Below are 18,009 nucleotides of genomic sequence, written 5' to 3' on the forward strand. Positions count from 1 at the left end.
TGAAATAGACTAACACACATAAGTGTTATACCAGCCTACGTTGCTATGTCGCTTGCTATGCTAACTTACATAACATTGGATATAATTTCACACAGTTTCATCATGATAATGTGTGTAGCCTGCAGCCAAACAATTACAACCTAACTTGCACACTATTGATTTGGTTAACTTTCATTGAGGTGACATCATAAAACATTTCTGTGATTGTAATGACTAGGTCCTGAGCTCAGGAAGGGGCATTTCCAATGCTGTAGGCTAACTTAAAAGACATCTATATTATGCTGATAATTTGTATCTTCTGTGATATATTGTGTCTTTTCGGGTGTTTTATGCCTAGAATTAGCCAAGGAGGTTGTATGGTTCATTTCGTTCCCATTCTGAAAGTTTAAGAAATTGTTCATAATGACATGTATATGAGGGCCAAGTGAGGAACCACCTAACTTTGTTTTTCCAAGGAATGAGAGTGATGTGAGAAGTTGCCACCACAAGTATTTCAGGAAGACTTTGGTGAATGGTGAAAAAATCCCCTAGAAGTTGGTGGGTGTATTCTGAAAGAAACAACAGCCTCTTCTGCTGCAAACTCTTTTCTAGGATGAAAATGAACTTTAGCAAACTCAGGACAGACAGACTGGAAACATGCAAGTTCTTTGCTGACTTCACACATCAGCAGTCCAGAACACCAAAACTGCATGAAAACATGGAAAGAACCGACAATGCGGCCAACAAAGAGAGTCAAAAACAAAGGTGTCAAAGCCAGACTCCTGGAATTGAATCCAAGAGCTTTATTTGGGGCTGACACATTGAACCTGGTTGTGGCTGATGCTGCTAAAAGTTAGGTCGATACCACAGGTTACTTTGGCATCTTACAACAAACTGTACACCTTGTTCTCAGCCTCCACACAGCGATGGGCCATCTTGAAAAACAGGTGGACATCACTTTTTGAAGATGTGGACTGAGACAAGGTGGGAGAGTAAGGTTAAGAGTGTCGAGCCACTGAGGTATCAGGCTGCCACGGTGAGAGAGGCACTGAGGTATCAGGCAGCCACGGTGAGAGAGGCACTGAGGTATCAGGCTGCCACGGTGAGAGAGTCACTGAGGTTTCAGGAAGCCACGGTGAGAGAGGCACTGAGGTATCAGGCAGCAGTGGTGAGAGAGGCACTGAGGTATCAGGCTGCCACGGTGAGAGAGGCACTGAGGTATCAGGCTGCCACGGTGAGAGAGTCACTGAGGTATCAGGCTGCCACGGTGAGAGAGGCACTGAGGTATCAGGCAGCAGTGGTGAGAGAGGCACTGAGGTATCAGGCTGCCACGGTGAGAGAGACACTGAGGTATCAGGCTGCCACGGTGAGAGAGTCACTGAGGTATCAGGCTGCCACGGTGAGAGAGGCACTGAGGTATCAGGCAGCAGTGGTGAGAGAGGCACTGAGGTATCAGGCTGCCACGGTGAGAGAGACACTGAGGTATCAGGTTGCCACGGTGAGAGAGACACTGAGGTATCAGGCTGCCACGGTGAGAGAGGCACTGAGGTATCAGGCTGCCACGGTGAGAGAGGCACTGAGGTATCAGGCAGCAGCAGTGAGAGAGGCACTGAGGTATCAGGCTGCCACGGTGAGAGAGACACTGAGGTATCAGGCTGCCACGGTGAGAGAGGCACTGAGGTATCAAGCTGCCACGGTGAGAGAGGCACTGAGGTATCAGGCTGCCACGGTGAGAGAGGCACTGAGGTATCAGGCAGCAGCAGTGAGAGAGACACTGAGGTATCAGGCAGCAGCAGTGAGAGAGACACTGAGGTATCAGGCTGCCACGGTGAGAGAGGCACTGATTGAGGTGAGGGATCAAACCAAAGACCCTGTGATGAAGATTGAGGTCCAGTCCTTGTCAGAGGTGGGATCATACCGCTTCAGCGTCTGTACAGTGGTGTGGTATGACACCTGGAGCCTGATCCAACATGTGAGCAAGCTGATGCAGTCTCCCAGTATGCATGTGGATGTAGGCAGTCAGTTTTCTCAGAAAGACAGAGAGGTCTCAGCAACTACAGGTCAACGGGCTTTATGACTGCACAAACGTCAGCCAAGGATACTTGCGAGGGTATGAATATAGAGGCCGTTCTGTAACAAAAAAGGTTGAGGTCCACAAAGTGGCACTTTTCATACAAATCATTTGATGAGCCTTTGAGTGATGCCCTGAAGAAGCTGGAGGTGACATTTTTCAATGTTTTTGTTGATGCTGCAACCTCAGCCCTTCAGGAAAGATTTTCGACATAGGACAATGTGGGAGAGACGTTTGGAGTGCTTTCAACCTTCAAGAAAGGCATTGATGTTCATGGTTAGGTACACTGGAGCAACGATACTGACCACATCGATTATATGCAACGCAGGACACGCTAGATGAACTAGTAATATCATCAACCATGTGTAGTTAACTAGTGATTATGATTGATTGATTGTGTTTTATAAGATAAGTTTAATGCTAGCTAGCAACTTACCTTGGCTTACTGCATTCGCGTAACAGGCAGGCTCCTCGTGGAGTGCAATGAGAGGCAGGTGTTTAGAGTGTTGGACTAGTTAACTGTAAGGTTGCAAGATTGAAACCCCCGAGCCGACAAGGTGAAAATCTGTCGTTCTGCCCCTGAATGAGGCAGTTACCCCACCGTTCCTAGGCCGTCATTGAAAATAAGAATGTGTTCTTAACTGACTTGCCTAGTAAAATAAATATTAAATAAAGGTAAAAAAAAAAAATTGGTGTCCAAAAATGATCGTCCATTCCGATTAATCGGTCGACCTCTACACTGCACTATAAAGAACACTCAGACTTGGATGGCAGAGAGCTTGCACAGGAACTAAAGAACTTGCCGGACTTGCCATCGAAGACCATGATCCTGCTTAATTAAGCTGTTGATATTTATACACGAAAGGGAGCTCTCAGAAATGTTTACAAATTTGTGGACTGCTCTCAGAATTTGTCTTACTCTTCCAGTGACCGTAGCTGAAGCTGAGACGAGCTTTTCAAAGGTCCACCATGTTACAGGAACGCCTTAGTGGCCTTGCTGTCATCCGATTTAACAATGCAAATGCTGGGTAGATTTCTTAAGATGATGTAATTGATTACTTTGCATCAAGGAAGACAAGAAAGTTCAGGGTTCAGATGGCAGTTGTGTTTCTCGTTTGAAGTGCAATAGTGTAATAATCAGGTTCTCTTCTTTATAAGTGTGTTATTCTATTTGTGTATTTGTGTATTTAAAAAAAAAAAATTAGGGGTGGATCAGCTTAATATTGCGGAAAGATTGTTACTTCCATCAACGTAATTGTCTGCATCATTTCCAATCCCCCATATCTTTTTTTGGTAAATATATATATCAATATACATACACATATGCATACATATACACACATATATACATACACATACCAATATAGATATACACATATATATATACATACACATACCTATATAGATATACACACATATATACATACACATACCTATATAGATATACACACATATATACACGCACATATGCATACATATACACACATATATACATACACATACCTATATAGATATACACACATATATACATACACATACCTATATAGATATACACACATATATACATACACATATGCATACACATATATACATACACATACCTATATAGATATACACACTTTGTTTTGATATACCTGTATTATTCCCGGCAAACCCTACCACCCTTCCCCCAACTGAAACTAATAAACAATAAGACCTAGGCTTCTACCTTCAGTTTATACATACTATACACATTTTACAATCTCTTTTACAATAGTTATATTTAGTTTGTTTTAAGTCCTTCCTCTATTTCTGATGACCATTTGATTGGTGAAAATAGACGAAATTATTAGCGTGTGGCACATGGGCTACTAACAGCTTACTACACAACTTAATATTAATATTTAATAATATTACTTTCTTAGCTACAGTATACATATCTCTTTGACATCCTACATCATTTATGAAACAGCATAAGACATTTTTGGACTCACGTAGCTGTGATGTGCATGGACAGGAATGTGGCGTGGCGGTCCTTCGTGGGCAAATTTTGTCATCAAAGCGAAAGATGCCGTATTCACAATTCCAAGTTGAATGACCATTCAAAACGTATTTTCCCAGTCGTAGCTCACTTTTCCCAGGTTCCCTGTTGTCTTAAACTCACAGATAGCCACGGATTCCTTTCCAAACCACGCATTGTTGAATTTGCGATTTCCAACTTGTTGTGTGATGTTTAAATCCAATGGCCGATGAGCACGGAGACGTTTAATCTCTAATTTCTCTTCATATGACAAGGATTGAAAAGGATTTGATTGTTGACTTGATTCATGGTGATGACTGCTAGCTTTCCAGCTAAGATTTTGAATGTATGATGTTGATATGATCAGTCCAAACAAAGCTACTGTAGATAGTGACATCAATTCACGTTATATCTGTGGACAATGACCTTGAGCCTTCTTGGATGGGTACTTCTAATATAACTCTATGGCAGAACCCAAGGGGCTAACATTTTTGAGCTCTAAGCTTTGAATTGGGGATGACGTACTGTCCCATGAGTGATAGGATACTGAGCCAATCATGACAGAAAACTGAGCCTAACAAGCACAATGCTCTATATTTTCTGCTGACTAGCCCCACCACCACAGAAAGCACTGAGCTCGGCTGAAACACTTGAATTTTGGAGATGCCTTACTCGAGAAATCAAAACAGAGACCATGTTTGTTCGCGGCATTATTAACTCAATTACGTATATATGTTTTTTTTTTACATTGCTTGCAAACTAATATGTGACACATATTAATGTCAAAATAACAAGCAAAATAGGCAACCCCCCAAAAACAAATGTTTTTGTTCATGGCTCTGCGTGAATGACGGGTTGCCACTGTCTCAGGTGCATCCTCTTATCGTTGGTCAACATTGAGATGTTTCTACAACTTGATTGGATCTCACTTGTGGTAAATTCAATTGATTGGACATGATTTGGAAAGGCTCATACCTGTCTATATAATGTCCCACAGTTGACAGTGCATGGCATAGTAAAAACCAGGCCATGAAGTCGAAGGAATTGTCCGTAGAGCTCCGAGACGGGATTGTGTCAAAGCACAGATCTGGGGAAGGTGTCAAAAAATGTCTGCAGCATTGAAGGAACACAGTGGCCTCCATCATTCTTAAATGGAAGACGTTTTAGAACCACCAAGAGTCTTCCTAGAGCTGACCGCCCGGCCAAACTGAGCAATCGGGACAGAAGGGCCTTGGTCACGTGACCAGTGACCAGAGCTCCAGAGTTCCTCTGTGTAGATGGGAGAAACTTCCTGAAGGACAACCATCTCTGCAGCACTCCACCAATCAGGCCTTTATGGTAGAGTGGCCAGCAAGGCTGTAATCGCTACCAAAGGAGCTTCAACAAAGTACTTAGTAAAAGGTCTGAATACTATGTAAATATCATATGTCAGGTTTTTATTTTCAATAAACTAGCAAATATTTCTAAAAACCTCCATCTTCAGTTTTCTGCACCTTGGCTTGGAAGCAAGGTAGCCACAGCATTTATTTTTCTCTCTACTTTTCAATAGTGCCTTGAATGGAGGCTTTATCCTTTACTGTGGTCAAAAGTGACTGCTCAACCTCCAGTACATACAGGCAGCTAGGTACCTGGGGAGATATTGAGACTAGGAAACTAGGTACCTGGGGAGATATTGAGACTAGGAAACTAGGTACCTGGGGGATATTGAGACCAGGCAGCTAGGTACCTGGGGGGATATTGAGACCATCCAGCTAGGTACCTGGGGAGATATTGAGACCAGGCAGCTAGGTACCTGGGAAGATATTGAGACCGGGCAGCTAGGTACCTGGGGGGTATTGAGACCATCCAGCTAGGTATCTGGGGGGTATTGACAACAGGCAGCCAGGTACCTGGGGGATAATGAGACCGGGCAGCTAGGTACCTGGGGGATATTGAGACCGGGCAGCTACGTATCTGGGGGTATTGAGAACAGGTAGCCAGGTACCTGGGGGGTATTGAGAACAGGCAGCTATGTACCTGGGGGGATATTGAGACGAGGAAACTAGGTACATGGGGGATATTGAGACCAGGCAGCTAGGTACCTGGGGGATATTGAGACCATCCAGCTAGGTACCTGGGGGGATATTGAGACCATCCAGCTAGGTACCTGGGGGGATATTGAGACCATCCAGCTAGGTACCTGGGGGGGTATTGAGACCAGGCAGCTAGGTACCTGGGGGTATTGAGACCAGGCAGCTAGGTACCTGGGGGGATATTGAGACCATCCAGCTAGGTACCTGGGGGGGTATTGAGACCAGGCAGCTAGGTACCTGGGGGTATTGAGGCCATCCAGCTAGGTACCTGGGGGATATTGAGACCATCCAGCTAGGTACCTGGGGGGGATATTGAGACCATCCAGCTAGGTACCTGGGGGGATATTGAGACCATCCAGCTAGGTACCTGGGGGGATATTGAGACCATCCAGCTAGGTACCTGGGGGGATATTGAGACCATCCAGCTAGGTACCTGGGGGGGATATTGAGACCAGGAAGCTAGGTACCTGGGAAGATATTGAGACCGGGCAGCTAGGTACCTGGGGGATATTGAGACGAGGCAGCTACGTATCTGGGGGGTATTGAGAACAGGCAGCCAGGTACCTGGGGGATATTGAGACCAGGCAGCTACGTATCTGGGGCGTATTGAAAACAGGCAGCCAGGTACCTGGGGGATATTGAGACGAGGCAGCTACGTATCTGGGGGGTATTGAGAACAGGCAGCCAGGTACCTGGGGGATATTGAGACCAGGCAGCCAGGTACCTGGGGGGTATTGAAAACAGGCAGCCAGGTACCTGGGGGATATTGAGACCAGGCAGCCAGGTACCTGGGGGATATTGAGACGAGGCAGCTACGTATCTGGGGGGTATTGAGACCGGGCAGCTAGGTACCTGGGGGATATTGAGACCAGGCAGCTACGTATCTGGGGGATATTGAGACCCTGATTTAACAAAGTCCTTGAGGTACTGCACACTCTCTAAAGAGGTGACATTGGTCTATGTTGCTGTTGGTTTATGGAGATGTTGTTGTCATTGGGTAGCTCTAAGTAATTCCTCTTGGTCAGAGGGTGGAAGGAGGCACTGTAGCTGGGCTGCAGATGGCTGTGATTAGAGTGGTGCAGTGCTATAAGGGGAGACTGACCTCAACAAGGCCACACACAGAGATTGCTCTCCCTCTTCCTCCTCCTCTCCCTCTGCTTCCTCCTCTCCCTCTGCTTCCTCTCTCCCTATGCTTCCTTGTCCTCTCCCTCTTCCTCCTCCTTTCCATGTTCCTCTCCCTCCCTCCACTTTCCTCTCCCTCCTCTTCACTCTACTCTTCCTCTCTCCCTCCACTCTCCTGTCCTTCACTCTCCTCTCACTCTCCGCTGTCTCTCTCTCCCTCTAACACTTTCTCTCTCTCTCTCCCTCTAACACTTTCTCTCTCTCTCTCCCTCTCACACTCTCTCCCTCTCACACTCTCTCCCTCTCACACGGTCTCTCTCTCTCTCACACTCTCTCCCTCTCACACTGTCTCTCTCACTGTCACACTGTCTCTCTCTCTCTCTCTCTCTCTCTTTCTCTCACAGTCTCTCTCCCTCTCACACTGTCTCTCTCTCTCCCTCTCACACTCTCTCTCTCTCCCTCTCACACTGTCTCTCTCCCTCTCACACTCTCTCTCTTTCCCTCTCACACTCTCTCTCTCTCCCTCTCACACTGTCTCTCTCTCTCTCCCTCTCACACTGTCTCTCTCTCTCCCTCTCACACTGTCTCTCTCTCTCCCTCTCACACTGTCTCTCTCACACTGTCTCTCTCTCTCCCTCTCACACTGTCTCTCTCTCTCCCTCTCACACTGTCTCTCTCACACTGTCTCTCTCTCTCCCTCTCACACTGTCTCTCTCACACTGTCTCTCTCTCTCCCTCTCACACTGTCTCTCTCTCTCCCTCTCACACTCTCTCTCTCCCTCTCACACTGTTTCTCTCTTCCTTCCCCTCTTTCCTTTTCTCAACCGTACACATACTCTCTTCATAATAAGGATGTTTCCATAATAAATTGTGTGATAGTCACACACACACACACACACACACACACACACACACACACAGACACACACACACACACACACACACACACACACACACACACACACACACACACACACACACACACACACACACACACAGACACACACACACACAGAGACACACACACACACACACACACACACACACACACACACACACACACACACACACACACACACACACACACACACACACACACACACACACACACACACACACACTATGACAACTCTGAATGGGGGTGGGGGGAGGTTCAAAGCAGCACTGCCTTGCTTTCCAGCTAACATGCAGAGAATCAACAAGGGGCTTGGTCATGATATAATATTAAAAGCAGGGAGTCACTTAATATAAAGCATTAGAAATAAACAATCGTAATTAGAAATGTTAACCCCCTAGTCAACAACACTAGAGGGGCATCAGAAAGTATTCATACCCCTTGACTTATTCTACATTTTGTTGTGTAGCAGCCTGAATTTAAAATCGTTTTGTTTTTTTAATCCACACAGTACCCCATGATGATAAAATGACATACAAAAAAATACGAAATACATAAATATCTCATTTACATAGTAGAAATTCACACTGCTGAGTCAATACTTTGTAGAAGCAGCTTTAGGGGGTGATTACAGCTTTTATGTCTGTATCAGCTTTGAGTTGTCTTGGGTATGTCTGTATCAGCTTTGAGTTGTCTTGGGTATGTCTGTATCAGCTTTGAGTTGTCTTGGGTATGTCTGTATCAGCTTTGAGTTGTCTTGGGTATCAGCTTTGAGTTGTCTTGGGTATGTCTGTATCAGCTTTGAGTTGTCTTGGGTATGTCTGTATCAGCTTTGAGTTGTCTTGGGTATGTCTGTATCAGCTTTGAGTTGTCTTGGGTATCAGCTTTGAGTTGTCTTGGGTATGTCTGTATCAGCTTTGAGTTGTCTTGGGTATGTCTGTATCAGCTTTGAGTTGTCTTGGGTATGTCTGTATCAGCTTTGAGTTGTCTTGGGTATGTCTGTATCAGCTTTGAGTTGTCTTGGGTATGTCTGTATCAGCTTTGAGTTGTCTTGGGTATGTCTGTATCAGCTTTGAGTTGTCTTGGGTATGTCTGTATCAGCTTTGAGTCGTCTTGGGTATGTCTGTATCAGCTTTGAGTTGTCTTGAGTATGTCTGTATCAACTTTGAGTTGTCTTGGGTATCAGCTTTGAGTTGTCTTGGGTATGTCTGTATCAGCTTTGAGTTGTCTTGGGTATCAGCTTTGAGTTGTCTTGGGTATGTCTGTATCAGCTTTGAGTTGTCTTGGGTATCAGCTTTGAGTTGTCTTGGGTATGTCTGTATCAGCTTTGAGTTGTCTTGGGTATGTCTGTATCAGCTTTGAGTTGTCTTGGGTATGTCTGTATCAGCTTTGAGTTGTCTTGGGTATGTCTGTATCAGCTTTGAGTTGTCTTGGGTATGTCTGTATCAGCTTTGAGTTGTCTTGGGTATGTCTGTATCAGCTTTGAGTTGTCTTGGGTATGTCTGTATCAGCTTTGAGTTGTCTTGGGTATGTCTGTATCAGCTTTGAGTTGTCTTGGGTATGTCTGTATCAGCTTTGCACATCTGGATTTGAGGATTTTCTCCCATTCTTCCTTTTTGCTTAAATTAGTTGGGGAGCAGCTGTGAACAGCGATCTTCAATTCTTTCCACATATTTTTGATTGGATTCATGTCTGTGTTTTGGCTGGGCAACTCAAGGATTTTCACATTCTTGTTCTGAAGCCATTCCAGCGTTGCTTTGGCTGTTTTACACTCAGAAGCAGGTTCTCATTTTTGGCTGTATTTGGCTCCATTCATTATTCCCTCTTGTTTTCCCAGTCTCCCAGTCTCTTCCGCTGAACGGCATCCCTAGGGATGGTGTTAAATGGGCGATGAGCTGTGCCTGGTTTTCTCCAGACGTAGCGCTTTGCATTCAGGCCAAAGAGAAACATTTTGTCTCGGCAGTCCACATCATATTTTGCCTTTATGATCTCAGAGTCTTTTATGTGCTTTTTTGCAAACTCTGGGCGTGCTGTCATGTGCCTCTTTCTCAGGAGAGGCTTCTGTTTGGTCACTTCCCATAAAGCCCAGAGTGGTGAAGTGCTGTAGAGACTGTTGTCCTTCTGGCAGGTTCTCCCATCTCAGACAAGGAACTCTGTAGTCACTTCCCTGACCAAGGTCCTTCTTGCCCGTTTGCTCAGTTTGGTCAGACTGACAGCTCTAGGCAGAGTCTGGGTAGTCCATCATTTTTTAAATTACCCAATGATGTAGACCACTGTGCTCATGGAAACGTTCAACACTCTAGAACTTGTTTTATACCCTTCCCCAGATATATGCCTCACTACAATTATATCTCAGAGATGTACGGACAGTACATATAGTTTTTGCTCTGACATGCTCTGTCAACTGTGGGACCTTATATAGACCTGTATGTTACTTTCTAAAAAAAAATATTTTACTAGGCAAGTGAGTTAAGAACAAATTCTTATTTTCAATGACGGCCTAGGAACAGTGGGTTAACTGCCTGTTCAGGGGCAGAACGACAGATTTGTACCTTGTCAGCTCAGGGACTTGAACTTGCAACCTTCTGGTTACTAGCCCAATGCTCTAACCACTAGGCTACCCTGCCTCCTCATGTCCAAACAATTGAATTGGACACAGGTGGACTCCAAGTTATAGTGAGGATGATCAATGGGAATTGGATGCACCTGAGCTTAATTTGGAGTGTCATGACAAAGGGGTCTCAATACGTACATGAAATAAGAGATACTGTAGTGAGAGAGAGCAGCGGGAGCAAATGAGCTGGGTACATGGATAGACATTTTTTAATTTTTTTTACATGGAAATCTGATTGGATACAGCATTTGATTATTGGAAATATAACCCTCACTTTAATTTCAGAAATGCTTTTTTTTTCTTTTTTTTCTGAGGGATAATTGGGGAATAGGTCACCGGAAGTCTGGCTCTTTAGCCTATCATGCCTATCATCTACCATTCCCGTGTTTAATTGCTATATTGTAATTACTTCGCCACCATGGCCTATTTATTGCCTTAACTCCCTTATCTTACCTCATTTGCACTGACTGTATATAGGCTTTTCCCCCCTTTTTTCTCTCTACTGTATTATCGACTGTCCTGCCGTCTCCTCCCTTTGCCCGGTCTCCCTACGGCCCGACAGATTGCGGAGGCCCTGTTTACACACGTCTTCCGGCGCTATGGGGTCTCTGGTCTCTGATCAGGGTCCCCAGTTCACGTCCAGGGTCTGGAGAGCGTTCGTGGAACGTCTGGGCGTCTCAGTCAGCCTTACCTCAGATTTTCACCCAGAGAGTAACGGGCAGGTGGAGAGAGAGTAAACCAGGATGTGGGTTTCTGCGGTCATATTGCCAGGACCGGCCAGGGGAGTGGGCGACGTTCATCTCCTGAGCAGAGATGGCCCAAAACTCACTCCGCCACTAACCGCTCTCCTTTCCAGTGAGTTCTGGGGTATCAGCGGGTTCTGGCACCGTGGCATCAGAACCAGATCGAGGTTCTTGCGGTGGACGAATGGTTCAAGCGCTCGGAGGAGACCTGTGTACGCCGCCCATGTGCACCTACAACGGACCGCAGCGATGCCCCGGTGTTCGCACCGTGGGACAGGGTCTGGCTCTCGACCCGTAACCTGCCCTCCGCCTGCCCTGCCGGAAGCTGGGTCCGCGGTTTTGTGGCCATTTAAAGTCCTGGGGAGACTGAATGAGGTACAGGTTACAGATTACCGTATTAATCCCTCGTTCCATGTGTCTCTCCTCAGGGCGGGGGTGGCTGGTCCACACCAGGAAGCTGAGGTGTGGACATCGAGGGGGACCCGGCGTATGCTGTTCGAGCCATCCTGGACTCGAGGCGTCAGGCTTAGGGGCCTTCAGTACCTCGTGGAGTGGGAGGGGTACGGTCTGGAGAAGAGATGCTGGGTGGAGGACGTCCTAGACCCTTCGTTGCTGCGGGATTTCCACCGTCTCCATACTGCGCCTCGTCCTCCGGGTCGTCCCCGAGGTCTGTGTCGGCGTGCTGCTGGCTCGGCGCGTCAGGGGGAGGGAGGTACTGTCACGACTTCCGCCGAGGTCGGTCCCTCTCCTTGTTCGGTCGACGTCACCGGCTTTCTAGCCACCGCTGATCCACTTTTCATTTTCCATTTTTTCTGTCTTTGTCTTCACTCAATTATTTAACCCTCTGTTCCCCATGTTGTATTTGTGAGTGGTTGTTATTTGTTACGTGGATATTTATCAGGCGTTGCACTTTTGTTTTAGACCGTGTTTTTGGCACTTGTATGTGTTATGTGCTGTCATTTGGTAACCGGTATTAAAGTGCCCCTGTTTATTATACTCCGCTCTCCTGCACGTGACTTCGCCTCCCATACACACACACTACAGTGTCAAATTGCTATGCTTTATCTTGGCCAGGTCGCAGTTGCAAATGAGAACTTGTTCTCAACTGGCCTACCTGGGTAAATAAAGGTGAAATAAAAAAATGTAAATACAACTTTAAAGAATGTTGAAGAACAGGGATAAGAAGTAGCCAAGGCTAGCTTTAGCTTTATGATATTATTCATCAACTCAGACCTGACCTGATCTGTTGTTATTGTCTTACAATACAGTTTCTTTTGTGTTTTCTTCCCCTACAGGCCTGATCAAAATACATTATACTATAAGCAAATGTAGTGTTTTAAATTGAAACATCTTTAGTTAGTGTCAAATTTGAAAAAAATATGAAGAATCATACCAAATGTTTGAATCGTTTAACAGCCCTAGTAAAAACACATGGTTAGTCTGTCATATCCCTGTGCTTTAGGTCAAAGTACGTTGCACTAAAGCCATGTACCACTACATTACATAATACACATTCAAGTATAAGGTCAACCAAATGATCACATAGCGTGACTTGATTTTCTGGGATTATCAACAATCATTAGTTTGTAATTTACAAAGGGAGCAACGTAACTACAACACACATCAGTCTGCTGTGATTCCTCTGTGTGTGAGTGGGAAAGCATTATAGCAGGGTGAATTTCATAAAGGTATTTGAAACCTCCAATTCTCCATTCCCTCACACTGCTATGCCATCCAGATCCAGCTGGCCTTTCAACCTTCTGAAGAATCTAATTACCACAAATGATAATAACTATGAATATTTAAAACATTTCAGAAGCTATTCATTGTCTCTCTGATATTTATAGGCAACGGTGCCAGGAGCAGCATTAGTTACTTAACAACCCGATAATAAAACATTAATTCACTGTGTGTATACTATTACACACACTTAATGCAATTTGAATGTCTTAATTGAGGGCAGTGTTCCATTGAGAATGAAGGAGTAGATCAGCTGACTCGTACCTGACTTGAGAATAACCCAGAATGCTTATCTTTCAACCTGTAACCGGAAACCAGTTTCTTTCTTCAACACAAGATAACTTACCATCTCGGCGCAGCGTTAACTATAAACAGACCATCCGTTCGGATTTCAAGAGTTATATTTACATACAAATGTATTCCTTAGCTCATAAAATACATTAGTCTATATAGAATCATATTACGTATAGCCTCTATAATACATATTACAATCAATATAATCCAATATACTTAGACTCATGACAATACCATAGGATATCTGTCATCACCCGAGTATGAAGCTCTGTTTTCCTATAGAGTAGCACTGTTTCAGTGCACTTCCATTGTAGATGACTCACTACTTTCTCAAATATAGTAGCTTAAATATAAAATATTGTAGTATATTGTATACTCAATATTGTTTATATCTCTGAAAAAACTAATTTGATAGCTGTTAACCCTGCATGATGAATGTTTTGTTTACCAGTAAAGAAGCAGTTATTTAATTTAACCAGGCAAGTCAGTTAAGACCAAATTGTTATATTCAATGACAGCCTTGGAACAGTGGGTTAACTGCCTATTCAGGGGCAGAACGACAGATGTGTACCTTGTCAGCTCGGGGGTTTGAACTTGCAACCTTCCGGTTGCTAGTCCAACGCTCTAACCACTAGGCTACCCTGCCGCCCCAGTTATAGTACACCTCAAGGTATATGAGTCACTGCATGTGTCCCAAATGACACCCTATTCAATATATAGTGTAATATATGATTAATGATATGTTTACCAATAAAATAGCAGTTACAGCACACCTCCAGGTACATGAGTCACAATATACTGGTCCCCCGGTCTGTCCTCAGCCGAGGTGCATTGTCAGGTGGAGGGGAATCTGTCTTAATGTATGAATACTTTATAGGTGATAACTGTATTATGGGGTAACGAATGGAAAACCCCAGAGCCCCAGAAAACCCATCACTCATCTCCACGGTAACTACTGACAAGCTCTATTCCTGATGCCCATCCTCCTTCATTATATCATCCCTCCGTTCCTTCCTCCTACCACCCTCCTCTCTCTCAATCATTTATCCCATCCACCACCACCTACCTCCTCCTCCATCATCACTCTATCCCACACCCCATTCCATCAGTCATCTCTCCCTCTTTAGTTGTATTAAATAGGAAGGGAGAACATGAGTGAAGTCACTGATGTGGTGACCTATGAGATGATTGATCGATTGAGATCATTGTCAAGATTATCTATCTGTCTGTCTGTCTAGAAACATTCAGAAACAAAATTACACGTAAACTCAGCAGCTAAATGACAATATGTCTTTTATTTTCTACATGTTAAAGGTTTATTATTTACAAACAAAACAAAATTCAAACAGAAATCAAAATATTTTTTTTTGACAAACACCATTTGTCTGCATATAGTTGTAAGAACTCTGTGTCAAGTAACCAACTAACTGTTCATTTTTTACCAAGCTTGTTTTATCAACATGAATCTGTCAGCGGGGTTTAAGAGGAACGTTTGGCTCGTAACTTACAGCATTATCTACACCATCATCTCTCCAAGATGAACATTATCGCACATTATCAGTTAACATATTACACCTGCACTCTGTCAAGGTTCAGAACCCAAAGGTTCCGGGCCCGTCTTCACAAAACAACAGTTTAGGAGTACTGCTCTAAAATCCGTTTTTCCTTTTGTCCAAATAATCACATGAATTTATCCAAAAGGTCAAACTAATACTAGGTCAGCAGTCCTACTCTGAGAGGCTTTGTGAATAAAGACCCTAGTTTCTTTTCTCTGGGCACTGGGCTTTGTTCATTTTAGCATTTTTATTTAAAAACAAAACAAAACAAAATAAATGTACAAATATATGTGCTGGTTAATTGAGAGTTCTCCATTCTGCTAAAACTGTAAGCTGATTCGTCCGTTCGTGTTGTACTACATACATCATAATGCCCATTCCAGAATGCTAGATAGCTGTGGTCGGAATTATTGTGAGAGAAAAAAGCACATAGTTGGGAAGCTTTCCCCTCCAAAGGCAAGTGTCAAAAACAGCACAAACCAACAGCGCTGCTGTCCATCTGTACCGTGGGATACTTCCTATTCATGGGTTGCACATTTCGTCACAATGTTGTTTTGAACGTTCGTTTTAGGACTGATGCCCGACCGAGCGCTCTACTCAATGCATTGTCAATTGGCTCTGATGAAGATTTCATCAAATGTGCAATGACAGTGGCTTGAAAATACAATGACATTTGTAGAGGCAAATAATTTGCAGGTTTGTCGTCATTGTCCAATTGGCTCATTCATCCCCCTTTCTCTACCCTGTAACTATTCCCCAGGACAATATTTGGACAATCTTTGCTGGCTAATGACAACATTGTCATCTGTCTAAAGTAAGTTTGACTACATTAATGATGATGGCAAAGCTGATTCCTACTAAACATTTGCCTACTTTAGTTATGTCATCGTATTTCCCGGCCACTATAGTGTAATTTAGATGAAACAGTCATTAGCCCCGTTCAGAATGACTGGGCATCACTGTACTTTTTGGGCACCAGTATGGCTGCGGCGTCTGTAAAATGTTCACAATGGCAACGACGAGACGGAGGTGCAACCCATGAATACATTCACCATGGCAGAGCAGGATTAAGCAGTCTTGGAATAGAACACTTCTCCATGTTTAGAGAATTCCAATCTAGATCATACATCTCCCTTTAAACCTTCTATTCACTTAAAATAACTGACTGAAGAGTCTGTATCGTATTTTTCTTTCATCAGAAAGTGCAATTCAAAACAAAGAAAATTACTTTGAATGTTTTGCTTTGGCCAGTTTCATTCCGCGCAACATTAACAATCAACAAAACATCAGTGGCTAGCTACAAAGGAAGTTACAAAAGGTGCTTCAAATTTTTACAATGTCTCGTCAACGTGTTAGCATCCTCCCAGTTCTGTAGAGACTGTACTAGTCATTACTGTAATTCCGAGAGTTCTATATCAGAATGAGAGAGCCTTTTCATAGAAGTTCGCAATTCTCTTCAAAGATTCCAATTGTTAAACTGAGACATTTGGCCATCATCTTCATTGGTTACATCTTCCTCTCAAAAAAAAATATTGAAACATAGAACACATATGATAAGTAATAGATGTGTTGTATAGGTGCATATGCACATTATAGCTCCTCCCACTCAAAACAAACAAAAAAAGTATCGAACATGGCTACAGTTTTAGGCACAAATACTTAAGTGTCCTTTTGTGAAAATGTCAACGCTTTCGTTGCACACAAATAACGTCTAGACAGACAATGAACAAAACATAATCTCACAGTACATTTAACGTCAACCTTTTTTTTATATAGTATCTTTTTAAGTATTTGTGAGAAGTGCATGCTTTTTATGAGACATATTTTTTGGGGGGTGGACTCTATCTGAAGAATGTTCACACACGTTGTCTGTATTGAAGTACTGCTCATCTTTTTAGGTGTGTCTCTAAGGGGGGGGGGGGTGCGGCTCAGATACTCAGAGCCGACTGATGGAGCATGTTTGCCGCCATGAAGATTGTGACTCTGAAACCATGAGAGGTGGTTGTCTGTGAGGAACATATCATACTAATTACTCACATGGTTACTATACACAATACCAGGGGGGGGGGGAGGGGAGTCTCTAGCAAACATACACATCAATTCATAAGCACGTCAAATAGTCTGCAAACACATGAGGGTAAGTTGTGTCAGAATGACTGACCTTAATGAATTGTCTCGAAGTTTAGTCACATTTCTGGACCCCCCCCCAGGACACTAAATAAATAAGCTTAAACATTGTAATTTTGTTGATATTGTTACAGTTACTATGATGGATTCAGACACACAAGAGACAGAAACCTTAATGCAACCCAGCATATGTTGCTCTCGCTCTGATTCACAACACGGTGATTGTTTTTAAAATGGGGCCCAAAACACTTGACTTATAACATGACCTACTCAAAAAGAGAGGTGTCTGGAAAAGGTCATGTCAGTCTTCTTCAACATTAACTTTGACTGGAAAATTCATACGTCAAGATTGCAAACCTACAGCAGATGGGCATATTGCAGAAAAATACTGAATTTATAAATTTTCCTTTCCATTCCACTGCCACACTAGACGATCACATTATTTGAAAACATGATATGGAAGGTGAGTCAATTAAATGAAATATGAAAAAGACATTTAAAAAAAAAAAAACAGAAAGCCTGACTAAAACATCCAAACAGGCCGTCCTTACCCTCGGAAATCAAAAGGTGTCACAACTAACTAAAAGATTTGGAGTCAAGATGTGATAGATTCAACAATGATTGATATTTACAGTAATTCTAAAGTGTCACATTGTGTATGGGTAGTCAAACATACAATAACTCTTAATTGCTGTAAGGAATGGGTAGGTTTACTCACCCAGCACACCCACAGTAAGAAAAACACACTGTAAATGGGTATTACTGTATTGTGTAGCGTGTGACTGAAATAAAATATA

The sequence above is a fragment of the Oncorhynchus masou genome, chromosome 11, assembly GCF_036934945.1.
Source record: "Oncorhynchus masou masou isolate Uvic2021 chromosome 11, UVic_Omas_1.1, whole genome shotgun sequence".
Classification (NCBI taxonomy): Eukaryota; Metazoa; Chordata; class Actinopteri; order Salmoniformes; family Salmonidae; genus Oncorhynchus; species Oncorhynchus masou.